This window comes from Grampus griseus (genome assembly GCF_964374135.1).
Source record: "Grampus griseus genome assembly, chromosome: 13".
Classification (NCBI taxonomy): domain Eukaryota; kingdom Metazoa; phylum Chordata; class Mammalia; order Artiodactyla; family Delphinidae; genus Grampus; species Grampus griseus.
In genome coordinates this window covers 78,042,794-78,059,593 of record NC_139007.1, presented here as the reverse complement: position 1 = coordinate 78,059,593, position 16,800 = coordinate 78,042,794, and positions in this window count along the sequence as shown.

Sequence of the window (16,800 nt, the reverse complement as noted above, 5' to 3'; positions counted from 1 at the left end):
TGTATTATGCTGCACGTATATGCTTCCTCCCTTGATGTTTGGAAACATGCCTTGTTCAGATTTAAATATGCTAGAATGCTTAGCACAGACCTTCATCTATAGTCGGGCTTCAAAATATGTTGAATCTAGTTGCATGGCATCCTTTGCCATGAGACAAATTCTGTTTTTGTTTCACAATTTGGGTATGAAATTGTGTATGCAGAAAAAATTGAAGCCATGGGAGAAGTAATTTCAACAAAGCCAAAATTTGATGATTCTAAAAGCAAGCGTTGTGAGAGCTGCTTATATTTCAATATGCTTTTGAATGAAAATATGTTGTTCAATGGATAATTCCAAGTCCAAATATTTTCCTGGGGAATATGATGTTGAATCATACTTACAGTTGGGGATACTTAATTCACTGTGTTAATCAGTATGCATTTTACTTCTCTATTTTTAGTCATATTAGTTACTCAGATATTCTTTTGAAATATAATATACCTGCATAATAAAAATACCGCTCAAAAACTCTTCATTCAGGACTTTAAAAGCACCTTATTCACATCTAGTCGATTTCCGATCATTTCGTTTAGCAGTTTAAACAAGATAATGTGTTGGAAAGTACTTTCAGAACTACCATATGCAACACATATTAATTATGGGGTTTGAAAAGTAGTTTTCAACTCTGAACTGCCAAATTCAGATAAGCAGTCAACGACGTTTAACCTTGGCTCAGATCCTCTCTTTGCATCCCATCTCTATTTGGTAATACTTTCTGGACTTAAGCCCTTTCATGCCATGCCTGTGTGTAGGTAGTGTTGCTGCCACTCCCTCTTGATGTCAGATTTTGGTGGGGAGCAGTGTGGTCAGGTGGAACAAGCAAGGTCTTTGGCTTGAGGGAGATTGAGATATGAATGCTGGTCACACTTTAGCTAACTGTATGTCTGTCACCAAATCATTTAGCTCAGTTGAGCCACAATTTTATCATCTGTAAACATGACTAATAGTATCTACATCATAGCACTGTCATTCGGGTTAAATTGGATAAAATAATATCTGTAAAGTGTTTAGACTAGGTTTTGGCATATTCAGGGTGCTCAACAAATAAATGGTAGGCATGATTTTGTTGTAGACGATTAAGAATTAAACCATCTGAATTTAAGTCATTCCACAAATATATACTGTTGTAGGACTTGAGAATGCAACAGAGATAAGTCACAGTGTCTGCCTTTGCTGATAGGAGCCAGATATTTCAATAGGCTAAGGGTAGTCTGAGAGATTGTCTGAACAATATGATGGGTACGTGTTATCACCCAGGCCGTTCAAAGTTCAACTCAACTCTTTCTGGTTAAACATGGCAGAAAGTCCACACATATTTATCTCCTTTCCCCCCCTCCCCAAATCCAATTAAAATGGCAGCAAAGGAATAAAAATGGGTAAACATACAAACACTAAAAAAAGATGAATGGAGACACCAGCAAATAAGAGACTATTTCCAGAAGCCTGGAGCTGCAGCTGAATGAGCAGAGTAGAGGAAAGGACAATCCCAAGGGTCCTCACAGGGGAGCCCGTGAGGAGCAAGCAACCCATAACTTGGGGAGGGTGAACACGTTGAGGCCCTAGGGACCGTGGATGGCAGGGAGTGGCGAGGCACCAGGCTGAAAACAGGAGAAGGGAGGGGCAGGAAGTCTGTATATACAGTGGTTGGATTCCTTGTGTGCTGCCCCATCCTATGTATCCAGTTGACTACTTTCACAAGCGGGAGATGAGAGGTTTATATTTTGGATAAGTGAAACCAGAGAGGATTAGAATTTATTGACAACTAGGCACAGGGAAGGGCAAGGATGAAGTGGATAATTAAATACAAGGAATGAAGTGAATGTCTGTAACTGACCTCTAGGTCCCTTCCCCTACTCTGCTACTAACAGGCTGGAAGTCAGGCATTTTATCCTAACCTCCTCTGCCCCCACCCGCTACACACACACACATAAATCCAACCAGGGAAGAAGATAGGTTCTTCTGTGGAGAAACAATATGACCATAAAGAAAAGACCTTTACATATTGACATTGTAGTTAGTCTAATGAAGAGATTATATTAACAGCCCATCACACTATAGTGAAAACTGCTACTCAGCAAGCCCAGTCCAGTCAACTAGAGCTTCCACTTAGATTTGAGGGCTTCAGTCTTAAATAAAAGTAGACAGCCAAGAATCACTACTCATTTGAGACAGATGATCTGTGAAATGAGAGAGACTGAAACAAAGTGAAAAAAGGGAACTTTAGAGGAAATAGATGCAAGGCAGGGAACTGATAAAAACATCTAGAAAACTAAAATGAAATTTAATTCAGGAGAGAGGGAGAGATACTGCATATATGAAGGAAGACTAAGAGACTGTGGAAAAGGAGTAACCAGAGAGGATGAAATGCTATTGGAAATTAAAAATATGATAGCCGAAATAAAATCGCCATAGAATGATTCGAAGATAAACTTGAGGAATTCTCCCCCAAACAGAGCAGAACAAAACAAAGCACCCAAAAAATTAAGAGATGGAAAGTAAGAGAGAAAAGACAATAATTGGAGGATTAATCCAAGAGTTCTAACATGCCACTAATAAGAGTTCTAAAAGTAGAGAAGAGGGAAAGTGGAGGTGAGAGAAATATGAATGAACTAATACTAGAAAATTTTCTACAACTGTAGAACATGAATCTTTCAACTGAAAAAGCCTATTGAGTATCCAGCATAATGAACGAATAAAGAATGAATGAAGGCATTTCATTATGACATACCAGGGTACAGGGGAAATGAGAAGGTCCTAAAAGTTTCCAGAGTAAAAAAACCATATTGGGAATCAGAATGGCATTGGGTTTCTTAACAAGAACACTGAATGCAAGAAAACCTGCAAAATTCTGAGGGAAAATAATTATCAAATAGAATTCTGTACCCAGCCAAACTGTCATGTGTGAAGGTACAATAAGAGAATTTCCTGATATGAAAGAACTAAAACATGTATTTCTTATTAAATATGTATTTTATATATGGCATATGTATTTAAACATATAGAGATATATTTAAATGATACTGTACTCTAGCAAGTGAGAGCAGAAACCATGAAAGAAGATGATTGGGGGCCCAAGAACAAGGCCACAGGAAAGTGGGGGAAACAAGTCTCAGGATGACAGAGAACCTACAGATCAGTCAGTCCATTACCAGTACCTTTGTAGTCGGCTTTGTATTCCGCCAGGTACGAACCTTTTCCTTCTCCTTCCAAATATAACCAATAGCTTTTGTGTTTAGCATTCCCTGGCTTTTCTTTATAATTTTACCACATGCTTATATTTCCAAACAATGCATCATCAGGAGGACAGAAAGGTCTGCATGGAAGGGTGTTAGGAAAAAAATAGTAATGATGGCTTGTATGATAATTTTGAGCTTTTGGCAAATAATACAGAGGTGAATTTTTTAGATCTGATAAGATATGAAAAAAATTGATAGACACTTAGAAAACTAAGCAAATGAAAAACAAGGAAACTACTAACTACTGCCTCTTATTTTTCCTACTTGGTTATGAGCTGTTGGAGGGAAATGACCATGTGTTTCCACATCTGTCTACCTGGTCCCTCATCTTTTGTGGGCATGCAATAAATGTGCATGAGTGGATAGAGTGAAAACTGTTAATGAAGATATCGTCAAACCCACAGATAAACAAGCCTCCTTTATGTATCAATCTGCGTATGAAATTATTCCTATAATTTGGTGGTAGTAAAGCTTGTTTCTCCTAAAAAATGGTCATGCTATATTTTATCAGACAACAAATATTAATACTTATTAATTTATTACCTTCCTCTCATCTTTGTATGCAACTAGAAACCTACTGTCTTCTAGAAACTCAATCCACAATTAGGGTGTCTTGCTTCCTTGATATTTTGGTGGCTTCCCTGTGGTCCATATTTTCTTGGTGCATATCTGTAGGAACTTTATCAGATCTGTGTTGAAGCTGGTGTCCTGTCCTTCTTAGATGATTTATATTTTCTTTAGCCAGATGCTTTGCTTAGAGGGCATGGCCAACCTGGGATCCCTTTAAAATAAAAGTGTTAGTTTTCCAGAATGCCAGATTGTACAATTTTGAAATCCAAGCTCACCTGAGATGGGTTTCTTTGCAGTTAAAAATTTGCAGGGGAGATTTTTTTTCCAGCTTTGAAGTTCAAGACATAATCTTCCTTGTGATCTCCTAGAGAGTGGAGGACTTATTTTTGGTTTACTTATGTTGAGGATACAGCCCTTTGGCGTTGTATCTTTGTGTGGGGTGGAGTGTGTATCTCCTATTTTATGTTCCACCTTAGGCTTTGTGTGATGTTCCCAGTACCCGGAGGCCTTGAAGACCAAGTTCAAGTTCATCTGGTTTGACTAATGAGTTTTGGGGCTCTGCTGTTCATTCAGAGTCTGGCTTTGACCTGGATTTTGGTTTCTGAGTATTACTTATTTTCTTATCAACTCATTGATGCAGGTTAAAAGATAGATTTTAGATTTCATTAAGTATTTTTAGTTGTTTGTAGCAAACAGTTTGGCTAGAGTATCTAGTTCACCATACTCCTGGAAACTGAAGGCAGAAACTCTTTTCAAGTATATCAAGGGATATTCTTACAATATACCAATCATCAATTCATCCTTTATAGAGAATTGAACAAAAGAAAATGAGTCTAAATTACAATGAGTCCAGTTAAAAGTTCTATGACTAAAAGGCTAATTGGACACTGGTCAAGTAACTAAGAGCAATTTGAATATCTCTGGATATTTAAAAAACACAAAGCAAAACAAAACAGTATGGTGCTGTCATTTATCTTGTCTGGTGAAGTGTTCCTTTGCCCGAGGCAGGAGGCTGGAAAAGATGACCTCTTAATGCCCTTGAGTTCTGTCATTTTATTATATTTGTGAAAAATAGAGCTAGACTTTCAGAAGAGTTTTTCACTGTGAGTTTGTGAAGTGATATTATGAAACTGGTCTAGTTTCTATCTGTCAATTTCAACTTCCTGCAGTGAAATTTCCAGGTACTGAGTTTTACTCTGCAGGACACAAATTTCTTTTTCTTGTGATTTGTCTTTTTTCTTAGGCTTTCCAAATCATATACAAAAATGTGTAAGGAATGGTTCCCTCCATCTGCATCCATAGGGATTCCCTTTGACTTCTCCGTAGATAAGATAGACTAAGCATCAGAAATAACGAAATCAATTTTCCGTTAATAGTTGGTAGTGTAGTGAACACAAAGATTAAGGGAAGGGGAAATACTTTTAGTATTAAGAAAGATTTTGTCATTGTCAAGAGTCACCAGGGTCTTCTGTGAGAGGACTGACATAGAAATGTGCTCATCAGGGGTTATTCATTGATGTAGAATTTGATGTCTGATACCTTGTTGGTCCCCAAAGTTTACCACTGTGTGACAGACAGTGACTGTCCCTTTCAGTCCGGTCTTATTAGGACAAGATATAGCCATTGTGATGATGCTACATTTTTCTCAGTAGATTTTTAACTCTGGAGTTTTGATTTAAAAAAAAAATGCCATCGCAGGCAATTTTCTTTCTTTTTATCTTTTTTTTTTTTATGGCAGCCACATATTATTTTATCACTGAAAAAAAAAAAAAAACAAACCCGAGAGAATTAGTTAAAAAGAAAAGGTGGTGCTAATTCAGACCTTACTTTTTGGGGAAAGAGGAAGGCTAGATTGTGGATCCATGCATTCAGTGATCAAACTTACAGGTTCGTTTGGCATTTTCTGTTTGTTTTATGTAGTTTCCTCAGTTCAGGGGAAAGAATCCCTCTGGGCCTATTGAGCAATTTTACTTGCTCATCCCTTAAGATTCCTGAATACAAGATGAGCAAGTTTAAATCACAGATGACTCTGAATCTTTAGGGAATCTAGCTACCTTTCATTCTTGTCGGATGTGGAGTCTGAGTGGTGTGTGCACGGCAGGGACTCCATGTAGGTGTGGACAGCATGTGCCAGACGGTCCTGAACTGATGCTGTGGTCCTCCAGGCTGGCCCGGGGGCCCCTTTTGACTGCTCACCTCATCTGTAAAACATTTTGAATCCACATGCCTCCTTTATGGTTATTTATTTTTACTTACAAATGATATGTAAGTATTGCTATGTAAGGTGTTTTATTTATTGTAAGACACAGACAAAAATATAAATTACCATCGGATGAGGGAACAAAAGAAACGTAAAGAGAAGGCGTAGTATATCTTCCCATGCTCTACTGGATGAATGCCGTCCCCACCCTGTGTGTACCTCACTTTGGAGGACACCAATGAAGGATATTGAAAGACCTAAAAACGATCTAAGAACAACTTCTGATGTAAAAGAAACAAACAGAATTTTCTGAGAAAGTGTGGCCTGCTGCTACTGTAAACAGAGGAATGTCTGAATAGTATTTGTCAGCCTCTAGTTCTTTTGGGCTACCATGTTAGGTTGATAGCAAACACTATTAGAAAAGGGGGGAAATAATGAGATACCTTAATTATGATAAAAGGAAAATAAGAATCTCCCTAATTAATTTCGCTCATCTTTAGAGATCACAGGAAAGGAAATGAAAGGTGGTGGGAGTATGCAAAGGGAAAATCTTGCAAATTCTTCAAATGCGAATGAGATTCTGTGATAAACCCTCACTTTCTGGTAAGCATTTTAATGGATCCCTTAATTAGCTTTTCTGGAAAGTTCACTGATGATATGCTGGAATAATGATCCCCTGTGCTCTAAGTGTCTAGTCATTAACTCGCAAGGTGACTGAACATACTAATGCATTTGCCTTTTAGACAGTTTAAGCCCACGTTCCTATAATAAGGGTCTTGCCTTTGTTTGGCTCAATCATGGAAAGGTGTATGTGGGCTTGGTTCTCTAAGAAAGGACAAGGACAGTGAGCCAGACCCACCTTCTCCTGGTCCCCATGTAACTCTAGCTCCTGAAAGGGGATTCTTGGGCGGATCTTTCTGGAACTGTTCTCAGGCTCCCTGCCACTTCTGTGCAAACATTTTGGCTCAGCATTTATAGACATCCCCTAGATCTGGAATCCATTCTCCATTCATTAGAGAATTAATTACATTTTGTCGCCTTTATCAGTAGCATCTTTTTGAGCATGCATCTCTCATCTACATGTATTTATTTTTACTTCTAAATGGTGCATTACTTTTCCATTTTATTTTGAAGGCATGCTTTCTATACTTCACGATTGCAGGTCAGGCCAGGCGAGGGGTAGGTTAGGCAAGGTGAGTGGGTAGAAACTGGGAAGGTGCTTCTGCTCCCAGATGAGCCAGCGACTTGGCTTTGCACCCAGCCAGTAACAAACTGGGCTTGGATCACATTTTACGGTCCCAGCCTGGTTTGGTCCCAGCATGCTAGTACATGCTGGTGTATGCAGCCTTTTGCATTGCATAACTTCTTCTTGTGCCCCTGGCTGAAAGTGGCTAAACTGCATATAATTTATTCAGCATAAATTATTGCTAACCTTAGCTGGAATAACACATGCTTTTGATCCTCTTTAGATATGGAGCCAATGGGGAATTGTCTGGCTACAAAGTTTTCCCTATATCTTTCAGTTAAATCAAATTCCAAATCTTGAGGACATCTGATATTCCTCAAGGACATTAAATCTATAAAAGTGGTGCCTGAATCATATGCTAAAAAATATAATTCGCAGTTTGTTTTGTTAGTGTGAGCTATCAGTAACATTTTAAACATCTAATTACATTTTTCACTTAATAATTCATTCCTGTATAATTAGAGACTTAAGTTATGCAACACTCTTAGGTTTTTAAAATGTGGACATCTTCCTTAAGTGTTTTACACCAATGTCTATGAGATGAAACATAGCAACAAATGCACATTATTAAAAATTTAATGCTCTGTCTATACAAATTTTGTTTTATGGCCTGGCACACAACGTCTAGGCAGTGTTGGTGAGGTGTGTTTTGAGTGATGATAAAAGCTCCAGCTTACCCAAACTATATATTCTTTTTTTTTTTTTTTTTTTTTTGTGGTACGCGGGCCTCTCACTGTTGTGGCCCCTCCCATTGCGGAGCACAGCCTCCGGACGCACAGGCTCAGTGGCCATGGCTTACAGGCTCAGCCGCTCTGCAGCATGTGGGATCCTCCCAGACCGGGGCACGAACCCGTGTCCCCTGCATTGGCAGGCGGACTCCCAACCACTGTGCCACCAGGGAAGCCCCCAAACTATATATTCTTTGCCAGGCTGTTTCAGGGGAATCTTCCCACTTTACTTGCTTTTAACTTCCCTCCACGTAGACACACCTTACCCCAAAAGTATGACTGTTTAGGTCAGCAAGCAACTTTATCACGGGATTTTGCACAGACCAGTTGAAAGTGTGTGTGTGTGTGTGTGTGTGTGTGTGTGTGTGTATCTGTCTGTCCCATCAGAAAGCAGCATCCCTGGTCCATCTCCTATGGCTTGACATTACACTCATCTAGAATGGAAGCCTGGAAGCAAGTACTGGCCACCAGTCACTCTGCTGAGTTGGTGAATGTTGATCCTAATCATGTAGGAAAAAAAAAAACTGTCCAGTTTTTTAATTCAAAATGTCATACTTCGGTGTGGTAAAAACAATTCAAACAGTGCAAAAGGGCATATAATGAAAGTACATAGATCTTTCCACCAGATCCCAATCTCTAGTTCTGCTTCCCATGGGTAACCACTCTTCCCACATTCTTGGAAATCTTATCTGAAATAATCTGTGCACATACCAGTTTTATATGTATGTTTCTTCTTATTTAAAAAACACCCACGGAGCGTCCTCTCTGTACGGTTTGGCTGGTGACTCATTCCATTTATCAGTCTACCTCCGTGAGGTGCCAAGTCCATCACACATCCTTTCCACGTCCGTACAGCCCTCTACTCTTTGGATGAGCCACACTTTATTTAACTCATCCCGTATTGCTGGACATTTGGCCGCTGTTACAAACGAGTCTGTGTATACGTTTTTGGGCTCAGGAGTGAATAGAGCTAGAGCATAAGTTATCTGAAGCAGATTTGTTTGGACCGAGGGGATGTATGTCTTAATTTTCATAGATGTTGCAAAACTGCCTCTCCCGGAGAACGCACAGTATAAGATGGTAACAGAAGTAGACTCATCATTTCAGAGGGATACATCCAGACCCCGGCGTCTCTCCAAATCTCAGAAGAACAGCAGCTGAGGAGGGGAGGCCTGGACAGGCAAGGCTTCTGTCTCTCGTGTCAACCTTGTAGCACACGTGATTTAAACTCACGTAAAATGCTTCGCATGTGTCATCTTCTTAAATCCTCAGCACACACCCACGAAGCAGATATTTTTATCCCGTTATAAATCACTACATGAGGCCGATATTTGGGATCAGTCAAAAATAAATGAAAACGCGAACGTTTGACATGTGCTTGCCCAGGATCTCTTTGTAATTGAAACCCTGCACGTCGCTTACACAGAGTATTCTAGGATCACTGTAAAGTGTAGGTAAATTCCATCGTTATGTGTCCCTATAATACTGAAAGTGAAACGACTTAGAAGCAGCACACTTGCATTTTAGTGCTGTTTGAGGACTTGATAGACACAAGCATGTTCAAGTCCAAGCTGTTTAGGTGACAGTTCAGGCTCAATAAAAATCAGTGACCTGTTCAATTTTCCTTTATTTCAAGATGGCAAAGCATGTTTCACAAAGAAGAGCAAAACTCGTGATTAATTCCAAAGTCTGTAAAAAGGAGGTGTCCAACAGCACTTCCTATTTATTTGTTGAGTTATTAGAGACATTTCATATTGAATTAAAATAAGTGAATATTGAAAAAAATCTTAAAGCGCACTGTGTAATGATGAAAGTAAGAAAAATCCAGTTGTGCATGGATGTGTACCCTCTTATCAGACTGGTAAGAGGATAGGAAGTGTTTAATGGAAATATTTCACAACCTTGTAAAATCTTCTTCTTGGAGACCCCAGAAGCACCCCTCCAATGACACAAGAGGCATCTATTACTTTCCTTACTTATCATCGTAGCCACGTGGGTTATAGGCACTGCCTGTTCATTACTGCTTTGTGTCTTTGTATGTTCTCTTTATGCTTGTGGGCATGAGGTTGGTTGACCCTGTAGGCTCTGACTGGTCAATGACTGTCTAACTGGCTTTGTAGAGGTAGTGCTTTGTTTTCTACTGGTTAAGGAGGATAGACTTGGAAGGCAGAACATGTGGATTTGAATCATGGCCAATTATTATCTGTGTGTCTCTGGGCTTCAGTCTCCTCATCTGTAAAATGGGATCTTGATATTAACTACCTCATAGGGTTGTGGTGAGAACTAATTGAATTCATCATGGAAAGCTCTTAAAATAGCTCAAGGCCCATCACTTAAAACAGATCTTTATAAAAGCCACCGGTTATTATTATTAAGCCCCTTTCACATTAAAGCATTGTACTCAACACTGTGAAGTAAATAAAAATTTAAAAAGTGGGAAGTCCTTGTCATTTAGGGGCTCTCAGTCTAATTTGATAGGTACACATATGTTATGAGACAATAAGGAAAGTAGAGATTATTGCTGGGTGGGTGGCTTCTTGGAGGAAGTTGGATTTAACCTAAATAAAAAAAGACTCAGGTCTTTCACAGTGGGGAAAGGCATCTGAAAAGAAGCAATTGCTTGGACACATGTAACTCATACATTTATCTAATATTTATTGACTATCTATTATTGTGTGTTGGCAATATGTTTGGTGATGGTGATCTAGTGAAAAAAGGTAGGTCCCTGCCTGCATGGAGCTTCTCCTTGAGACAAACTTTCTGAGAGATGTGTTCGTGCCTCCCTCAGATAGGGGGTCCAGGAAGAAGAGAGGCATACCACATTTGGTACTGCGCGTTATCGTATATAACTTTGTGATATAATGGTTGATATACGTAAAAAGTGGAATAAGGATCACAATTTGACATACAAAACAGATCGCAGTGGAACTGGTAAATTTTAGAAATGATTTCAAACTCTTTCCAAGGAGAGACTAAAAATTTCATGTATTTTTGAAAAGCATATGCCTTTAGTATTGAAAAGGATTTTAACCTAGACTGATTTTGTGTTAATAGCTCAAATCACATTTGGAATGATTTGTGTTAGGGCATGCTTTCTTCTTCCATTTACATCATTCATTCAGCAAATACTATTGGATCTACTCTGTGACAGGTCTTGTGCTGGACGGGCAGTGGGGAGCAGCTCTGAGGTAAACAGGGTCCTTGTCCTCGTGAGGCTTATGTGTTCTTTTTTTTTTTCGGTATGCGGGCCTCTCACTGTTGTGGCCTCTCCCGTTGCGGAGCACAGGCTCCGGACGCGCAGGCTCAGCGGCCATGGCTCACGGTCCCAGCCGCTCCGCGGCATGTGGGATCCTCCCGGACCGGGGCACAAACCCGTGTCCCCTGCATTGGCAGGCAGACTCTCAACCACTGCGCCACCAGGGAAGCCCCAGGCTTATGTGTTCTTGGACTGAGTTAAAATAAGATGAAATTATCAAATAAACAAAGAAACCACCACATGTAGTATACTCAGAACTAATGTATTCTTCCTGAATGAATTAGTTGGATTCTCAGTTTAGTATGGAGCGTTTGGAGTGACCAGTGCTTGGTATAAGGAGTGGGATAAGATCAGTGGTTCACGTTGGGAGTGGAGTATGATTGTTGGTTAGTGTGGAGGGTAGGCTCTAACCTGTGGTTCTCATGGGGAGTGGGGTGTACCACCAGCATGGGCAAGGAGGGGAGGTTTTCTCCCCCTCCAGATTGTTCACACCACTTTGTACTATAGGGTGGCAAGGAGGGTAGAGAAAGAGTTTTATGCTATGCTGTCAGCATCCCAATTTGATGGTGCTCGGTGAATTTCCTACCCAAAAGCCTTTGAGCCTGTTCCAAGGATTCTAGCCCACTGAGTATTTCTAAGTGGTGGTTGGAGCTTCTTGCTACCTTTAAAAGAACTAGAAATAGAACCTGTCTGAGATGTTTGGTCCGGGAGGAACTCTTAGTCTTAGAAGGATTCAGAACTGGCTGGCATCAACAATTTGTCCTTGATGCAGGGCCAGATGTGGTTTCTGTGGCTGAGTGTGAGCGGTCCCTAAACCCCTTTGTCTTGTGGTTAGGGAATTGTTTTCATATCCCAGATTTTACCTTAATTGTGGCTGATCGACAGTATAGGCATAAGACCCAGGTGGGCTTTTGACTGCCATGGGTAAAAATCAAGGAGCACAAAGCCAGAAGGAAACCTGCTTGTGAAGAAGTGGAAAATATTCTCCACCAGGATGGAAGAATGATCTGGGAGAAACTTATTTAAAGTTCTTTCAGATTCTTGGTGCTTTTCAAGGCAGAAATATATTTGTTTCCTGGTTCAGTGAATGCCCATCCGATGAATACATCATTAACTAAAAGCTAAATGCAAATTAATGGTGATGACATTTCGTATATAGACCTCATGGCAATCCTGGTATGACCAGCCCTCTGTGACATACAGGGGTGCCCTGGACAGCAGCACCCTGCAGTTTTCTCAAACATGCAGCAGAAGCCTCTGAAAATTTGTCTTTATAATCAAAAGTTTATGGTTGCTTACATTTGAAATAGAAACATTTTCAGGCTGCAGGAAGCAGGCTTGGGCACGCCAGTGACCTATTTTGCAATGCCCAGCTCATATCCAAGACCCTCTAAGGAATTGTGAGTAATGTGTGTGGAGCGAGAGGCTGAAAACATGAAACAATCCCAGAAATAATTTAAAGTTTCAGATAAATTATAACATAATTTGGTGTTTCTTTGAAGATGAAAGTTGTTAAAGGTCTTTATTGCAATACATTATGCTTTTTAAAAGTAGTTTGAAAAAACAAGTCAAGGATTCTAGCTTTTTCGTCTGATTACTAGACCCTTATCTGACCCTGGGAAGTAGGTGGGCTGCAGGCGTAGAAGCACAGGCAGGTTGAGGTGGGGAGTTCAGGCACATGGCAGTGTTGCTTGGGTCGTGAATTCTTGATTTTGCTAACCTGATGGGGCTGTATTTGTGGCTGAAGTATTCTGAGAATTCCTGGGAAATACAGATGCAACAGTCCCAATGTGTGAATCCTACATATCTACTCAGAGTTAGTAAACAAAGATGCATAAGATGTATTCAAGGAAATCCTGAGATACATTGTCTTAGTGCTTATGTAGGTAAATGGGAGAGATGAGAGACTCTAAAGCTGTTCCCAGCAAGACACAGGGAGAAGCTCCAAGTAGGATGAGGCAAGGAGTCCTTTCATTCTCCACTTCAGGCCTAGGAGGTGGCCCTGGCCCTCACACCAACCCTTCTGCTAAAATGTCATCTCTAATGCATGAATTGGTTCTTTTGGTGATTTTATTCCCCTTCACATGGGGGTGGAATCACCAAAATGCGAAGTCAGCTTCGCTCAAATGAGATTTTTTTTTGTCACGAGGTAACTAAGCTCTACACTACCAAGAAACACCAGTTGACAGTGAAAATGCCATGCAGGTGGTTATAATAACCCACAGAGGAACACACAATACACAACACACACCTCACCCTCTCTCTAGTGCCCCAGTTCCCATTTGTACATTTTCCCGTGAGTGTGTATCATGCCATTCTCCTGAGCTTGCATGTTTTGTTGATAAAAACTGTTTAATACGGCAATCGAAACATGAATAAGAGTTCTTGTTATAAAAATTCCAGTGATGAGCAAAAAAGAAAGATCTTACGTATTTAGGAGAAATTGAAAATAATGAAATGCTTTAAAATATATAAGAATGAGAGAGTAGGTAGTAGGTCTAAAGGAGTCCTCATCAGAGACAGTGCTAGCGAGAGAGAGAAAAAGAAAGTTGAAAGGTGAGCTGAGCACATCATGGACCTCGTGGTGGCTGTGCTGGTTGTTAAGCTGTTGCTCTCATTCCAGACCCACCCCGTATGCTCTGCTTTGTGAAGGAAACCATGTTTCTACTTCACCCTTTGGCAGCTGCTTCTTGATGGGATGTGTCCATGAAGGTGCTAGAGGGAGAACCTTGAACCTGGAGGAGCAGCGCTTGGTTCCAGTTTCCGGTCTTTTCCTGCACTCCTGGAACCTGACCGATTTTACCAGCTCAGAGTGCCAGCTGGCAGCTTCCTCCTGATCAGAGATCTGAGTTCCAGCTCCGTGGCGTCCCTCCTCTAAGTGCCTGAGGCATACCCCCAGCCAGGTGCCACTACTTCCTTTAGGATGACCAACCATGCTGGTTTCCCAGGGACTCTTCTGAGTTTAGCCCGGAAAGTCTGTGTGCCAGAGAAACCTCTTCCCAGAAGTCTGTTTGGTCATGTGATGCTCCTCCTGGGCTCTGCTTCATTTCTTTGTCTTTTTCCATCTCCCCAGGAGTGGCAGGTGCTTCCTGAAGTTGCCCCAGAGTTTTAATCAGTCTCCTATATTAAATTCTCACTCCTAACATAACTTGTTTGTCAGTTATCAGCTACTTTAAGTCGGTTTTAGAAGCACCTCCAGTGAACTGAAGATGATGACTTAATGCCCAACACAGCAGACTAGAACTTTGTGTAATGAAAAGAGGAAACTGGCAAAAAACTAAAACCTGGATTTCTAATTTAAGTTGAAGTAGAAGCAAAACATATAGAATGATGAGCCATAGCTATCCATCTCTGGTGTCACATCATTTCATCCTAAAAATTAGGATGTCATCTCTTCCACCTCTTCTTCATAATTCAGAAGCCACAACATTTCACACACCTACTTCCACGAAACAAAATTCATGCTATTTGTCAAGCTAATGTGCCAAATCCTACGTTATTTTCTTTAATTTATTAAGAATTCAAGATGTTTACAACTGTGGTGACATTTTAATAGGGCTATTGATTTTCCTTCTTCCTGTTTTTCTACTTTGTAGTATATTACTTAGAAAACAGAAAAGGTTTGGGGTGTCTGCCCCAGCCCCATTGTTCCATAGCCCTGTGTCTTCTTCTGGGGGCACCAGAAGAAGACCCTAAGACAGGAACTCAAGTGCAAGTAGTTTAATTGAGAGGAGAAGGAAATGCTGGAAGGAAGTGGAGGAAATGAGACAGGAGGAGAAAGCCAACAAAGGGTGTGTGAGGCCAGTTACAGCTGTGGCAGCTGGAACTTAATCCTTCTGTGGAAACCTAAGGATTTCCAGGAACATGCACTCCTGATTTATGCCACCTGAGGGGCAAGGGACCTGGGACACTAATACCCCAACTCCTGTTAGAAATTGGTTAGAGCTGCTGCTGGGAGGCATTAATTCCCCAGCATTCCTAGTCCTCCATGCAGACAGGCAAAGAGGGCTTCAGAGCCCAGAGAGACCTCAGCCAAAGGAATGCAGTCATGTGAACAGGTTGTGATAAGTCTAGTCCACATGCTATAAAGCGATGAGGGTGCAGGTATATGGTTGAAGCACTAATAGCATCTGCTATATTTTATTTTTATTGCATGAAATTCCATAATATGAAGAGAGTTAGGAAAACGTATTCATTGTTATAGGAGAAATGACTGTAATTTGATTTGTCAACCCATTATCAGTTCCTAGGGCTTGGGAACCTATAATTCTTGTGTTGAGGGATTCATTTCTGCTAGATGCTGGAGCACCCCGGTACATATTTAAAATCAGGGGCAGTATTGGAAATAGAACACTGGCTTTCCCAAATATATCTTGCAAAATTTGCAAATACTGAACAATGGAAGGTTTTTTTTTTTGCGGTACGCGGGCGTCTCCCGTTGTGGAGCACAGGCTCCGGACGCACAGGCTCAGCGGCCACGGCTCACGGGCCCAGCCGCTCCGCGGCATGTGGAATCTTCCCGGACCGGGGCACGAACCCATGTCCCCTGCATCGGCAGGCGGACCCTCAACCACTGCGCCACCAGGGAAGCCCCTGAACAATGGAAGTTTTTAAAAGGGCATGAGAGTTCCAAGAAATATTAAGCAATAAGACAACTTGTTGTCTTTGTTCAGATGGGGAACTCAAGGAGAGAGAGGGAAGGGGAGGAAATGGAGAAATTGGACCTGGGGGAGGAGCAGGTGTGCCAACCCAAATTCAGACAGAGGGGGCAGAGTAGAATGGATAAGGAGGTGGCCTGTGAGCCAGGAAAGACTAGTAGAGAATAACCTATGCTTCCACTAAATCATAACTGATTTACACAAATGAAAGAAACTCAAAAGGCCACCTTCTGCCTTTTGGGAAGGAATTGTGGATTTTTGCATACTAGTTTATAGACAAGAACAGGTGCCAGTAGGGATGAGGGAAGAGTCCTTGCAGTGTGAGGACAGAGATCCACAGGAAGGCTGACACTTGTGGACTGTCTCCCCTGCGCCTGCATTTCTATACCAGATTTTGTGGGCTCAGGCAGCGTGATGTAAAAGATACTGTGGTGGAATCTCTGAGGTTGCAGCTGCAGTTTGGCTAGGTACCAAAAACAGTACCCACACCACCCAGCTTCTCCCCTCGGAGTAAGTCATTCATAAGAATATAATTTTTGATGAGACCCAGCTATTGTTTTCTTTCAGTCTGAATTCAGGTGGGGACACCTTTTATTCCTGTGTCCCGGGTTGGACTTCAGAAACATAACAAGGAGGGAATCAGCTTACTTGTTCTTCAGGGAGGGTTTGGTACCATCACAAGTTGATGACTTTTGTTATGGTCTTTAGTATCCTCTAAATTAGCTCTTCTATCTCCCAGTCAACATAAACAAAAGTATCACATCCTCTGTCTTCTATGGCAAATCTAAGAGAAACTATTTGGGGGGGTGTTTCGATGAGATCATTTATAGCTGAGCAATATTTTTAGTGATGAACTTTTCATAATGG